Source organism: Bidens hawaiensis, unplaced genomic scaffold (genome assembly GCF_021521415.1).
Source record: "Bidens hawaiensis isolate Kalapana, Puna unplaced genomic scaffold, B.hawaiensis_p1.1 tig00005061_1, whole genome shotgun sequence".
In the NCBI taxonomy this organism is placed as follows: Eukaryota; Viridiplantae; Streptophyta; class Magnoliopsida; order Asterales; family Asteraceae; genus Bidens; species Bidens hawaiensis.
This window is the reverse complement of record NW_027491322.1, coordinates 795,612-800,301: the sequence shown is the minus strand read 5'-3', so window position 1 is coordinate 800,301 and position 4,690 is coordinate 795,612. Positions and strand designations below refer to the sequence as shown.

At 36.1% G+C, this 4,690-nt stretch overlaps 1 pseudogene; it reads right to left on the bottom strand.

Moving 5' to 3' along the window:
• Window positions 1-863: 863 nt before the first annotated feature.
• Window positions 864-2,369, bottom strand: LOC143628749 (UDP-glycosyltransferase 90A1 pseudogene; annotated as a pseudogene).
• Between the last annotated feature and the right edge of the window lie 2,321 nt (window positions 2,370-4,690).

Sequence of the window (4,690 nt, the reverse complement as noted above, 5' to 3'; positions counted from 1 at the left end):
ATCTTAAAACTTACAAAACATAAATGTAAATAACTGTATTTTATATGTTATTACAACATGGATACATATATAACATAAATTAGATGCAGTGATATGTATATAAAAACTTCTTTAGTTTATATTAGCTCAACCTCGATAAGTTGTGTTTGAGTTTACAAAAATTCTCACTCAAAAGGGGTCCAAATAATTATCACAACTCATTTCTATTGTTTCTAATCACGTGTCTACGCATTATGATCGTTGTCAACAACTCCTCCGCAGCCTTCTCTGCCACCACTGTCGTCTCCGTTTCCAACACCATGGTTGACGCCTCCACCACTGCCATTACCACCCTCGACAATAGCTCATTTTGAGTTGTACTAAATTATAACTTTTATAAAACTGGCTGTTTTGACAAGATTTCATTTTATTCAAAACTCATATTAATTCGAACACGTTTCTAGACTTGAATTGAAACCATATAATAAGCCAAATCGTGTTCACCCAAAATATAATTCAACTTCACTATTTTTTTAGCGTCTTTTCTAAGTCTACCTGTGACAGACCGTCCCCAGCTATTTGACACTCCAAATCCGACTCAATACCCTCGAAAGCATAAATCCCAACAACATAGTAAACCAACCCTCCCTCCCCCGACCCAGCCATCGAGGCTCGAACTAGCGACCTCTCCCACTACCAACTTAAGACAAATCCTGATTTCTTCCCTATTCTAACATTATTGAACTTCATTGACTTTTCAATACTTGTAACTATCACATTAAAATGCCATCAACTCATGAAATCTTAGTCAACTTAAAGTATTTCACAACCTATCACAAAGGGAGACATATGCATTAAAGCAAATTTTATTTCCAACTGCACATCTAAACCTCCTCATCACTCTTTACCACATTTCGTAATATCTGCACCTCATTAATGAACTCGTTTAATGTCCACCACGACGAACCACCGTCCGCCATCGCTGCCTTCGCAGCCGCACCAACCTCCCTAACCCGTTTCCTCGCCTCTTTCCCCTTTTCGCCCTCCATTAACTTCTTAATCGTTTTCTTCAGCCCATCAGCCTTTACAAACCCTCTAACCGAACCATCACACGTCTCCACCCGCAACCCGATCTTAATCTCCTCAACCACCATTCTCGCATTCAACGGCTGGTCGGCCATCATGGGCCACGCTAATATTGGCACCTCGGCACATATACTCTCCAAAACCGAGTTCCATCCACAATGACTAATAAACCCATTAACACTCTTATGCTTCAAAATCTCTATTTGGTTCACCCATTCTCTAACTATCATCCCGCGATCCCCAACTCGCTTTTCCAGCTCGGATATAATAACATCCGTCTCACATTTTCGTATCACCCACACGAAATTCAATTCAGATTCTTCCAACCCCGCGGATATAGCTTCCATTTGTGGTCCCGAAATCTCGGCTTGCGAGCCAAATGCCACGTATAAAACCGAGCTTCTGTTAGCTTGCTTTTCGTCTAACCACTCTATCACTTTACTTTTTGGTTCTGTTACAGATTCTGTTTTTACAGCAAAATCTGTAACAGAATTAAGCTCTGCCAAACAGAGCGGTCCCACACACCAGGGTTTCGGTTTTGTTTCACGGTTTAAGTAATCTAAAAACACTGACTCCAACTCGTGGAAACTATTCATTATTATCCCATAACTATTTGCCGAGGCGATACACGCCTCCATAACAAAGTCAAAGTGGGGACCCGACGGGTCCCGCCTATTAAAAGGCTCATCAAAGTCATTCCTGGTGACTTTGATCCACGGAAAACCAGGCACAGTGATTAACTCATCATCTAACTCGGGTCCCAACAGTACCCTGTTTGCTCCCACGTCATAACTCACCGCATTTGCGTACCCGCTCATACCATAAAACGTAAGCCGAGGGATCCCAAACTTGTTTGCGGACGCAAGGGTCCAACTCAAAAACCCGTCCGAAACGATGCAAGTCACGTTTGATAAGTCTTTTAGTGATTGTTCAAAGTGAGGTTGCATGAGTTTTGTTGCGACTGCGAATTGTGGAAAGAGCGATATAGACGGGAGCGTATCGGTGCTCTCTACGCCTAGCGGTATATTGTCTATACCGCTAGGGAACGGGAGGGTAATAATGGATATGGTACCTTCGGGTGCGGTTTTAAGGAACTGGGAAATGAATGGTTGGTTAGCTTTGGTGGTGAATATAGTGACCGAAACCGCGCGGTTTACAAGCAAGCGGGCTAGGTGGAGTAAGGGGATGGTGTGGCCTTTGGACATGAACGGGAATAGGACGATGTGAGGGTGGTGTGTTGAGTTAACTGGAAGTGTTGAAGCCATTTTCTTTGGTTGTGTAACGTTGTGTTTGCTGGTAAGTATATATAATCAATAACAAAAAAGTGATTTGGTATTCTTTATTATTATTACTACGTAGACTAACCAGGAGGTCACCTTAACTGTGGAGTTTTCATATGCTCCACTTTACAATCGACTAAGCTCAAAACACGTTACGAATCAAAAATTTCTCATGTTCACGACTGATGTGAAATTTACATGGTTTGTGTTTTAATCTTCGCTATATTGTTATAAAAAGGTATGTTACATAAAAAACATGCAGAGGGTATTCCCAACAGGTCGGTCCTCTATATTTATGTGAGTAAGTTCTCTCTATTGTATGGAGTGGTAGTGAGTAGAGTAAGAAGAAATATTATTGTTCATGAGTAAATTTGAAGAAACATTGTTGATACTCTATAATTTATCATTAATATATAATATTTGTTAAAAGTGATTGCGTGTGTAGAAGAGAGAAACTAAACAATAATAAAGATATAAAAAATATTATTAAATTAAAAGTAAGAAAAAAAAAGTAGTGATTTTTATTGTAATTATAGAGATAAAGATAAAGAAACTATCAAGATGCAATAAAAGAATGTAATAAAATTTCAATTAATTTTAGTTTAATTTTGAGGTAATTAATTCGTCACACCACCTTTTCACTTGTTTGGTAACTTAATTTTAGAAAAATTAAAAACATCAAAATAGTTAACTAGTAAATTTAATAAAATATTTTGAAATTAACTTGTATTTGACGAATGTCTTTTGGCACAACAGATTTCAATTTTAGACGCAATAAATTTTATTCTTGGCACGGTAACTAGATTTCAACATGCACACCAAAACCATTCTCATGCGCCAACAGAAAATATATCGTGCCAAGTCAAAATATATTGCGCCAGCACAGTAAGATGTGTCGTATGAAAACTTTTAAGTGGCTGAAACAATTAAAAGACACCGGCTATAATTTTGTTTAAGTTACTAATCAATTTTTGTTATTTCCCTTTAATTTTGTAATTTTAAATTTTATTTCAAAATTTAAAATCGAAAATAATGTACCTAACCATCTGCTTGGATGTCTATTAAGGTGGCCACGGGGGTTCCTATTTTTGTCAAAGTGAGTGTGTTTGAATTGACCGGTCTTTGGAATTGGCAAATTAGGTTTAAACTTTAAAGATGTCGGTTTAATTTGGTATTAAACTTATGATTTGTCTCTAGATAGTTAGTTTTCCATATAAAATTAATGTTGTATACTCATTGTGTTCTAGGGTGTTCTTTAGGTTTGTTTTTTTGTCAGGATTTACGGATTCCAAAGTTCAAAATTTAAACCTAAAACCCAACCGAAATCTCTCATATTTTTTTATAGGTTACGGGTATCTAAGAGAATAAAAAGAATAATAAAAATACAAAAAGTTACAATTCTATAACTAAAACAACGTATTATTTTTTACTCTTTATGTAAATGTAAATAACCAAATAATCAAGTAACATGACTCACACGACAAAGCAAATATTTTTTGATTATAATTTTTATTAATCACAAATAGAAAATATATATAAATAATAAATAGTCAATCAACCATAATTGGTACGGGAACATGTGAATTTTGTAGAGTCTTCCGTATATGGTGTATATAATAATGATATGGTGCATATATATCTAATAATAATATCATGTCTTTTAAACAAATAATATATTCGAGTTGACCCGAAACCTTGAAATCAAATCCAATAATCAACCCGAACTATTTTCGGGTTCAGGCTAGCCTTTTCTCGCGTTTGAGTTTTTCGTTTCAGGCTACTTAGGGCTAGATTTGTGTTTCCGCAGGTTGAATTTTGATTTTCGGCAGGACCGGATCCGAGAATTGAAAAAAAAATTTGGGCCGAAGGCGAAAATTATTTTAGGCCTTAAGTAAAAACAGTATTTTGTCGGGTTTAAATAATTTAATTTTTAAATTGATTTTCTTGGTTATGATTTGGGTTTTGTAAAAAACTAATGTACAAAAATATGCTTAAACATGTCTCAAATGAAACTAGAACCCACAATCTCCTGGTTGAAAATAGTACCCCTTTACCACTAGACCAAGTTAGTTGTTATGTAATTGAATTTAAACAATAACTATACATATAATTTTTCATAAAAATACATATATTTTTTTATTAAAAAAAATTTTCGAGTCTAACGGGTAGTCGGACCTATGGCCGTCGACCACTCTGCAATAGGCCATGGCCGGCCCTGATTTTCAGTTAAAATTGACAGCCCTAACGTGTTTATAAACAACAACGCTAAACCGGTTTGAATTTTACCTCCACTTCTAGAGGAGTATAAGTTAAGTGTAACGCATGCAATATTACGACAACGTTGA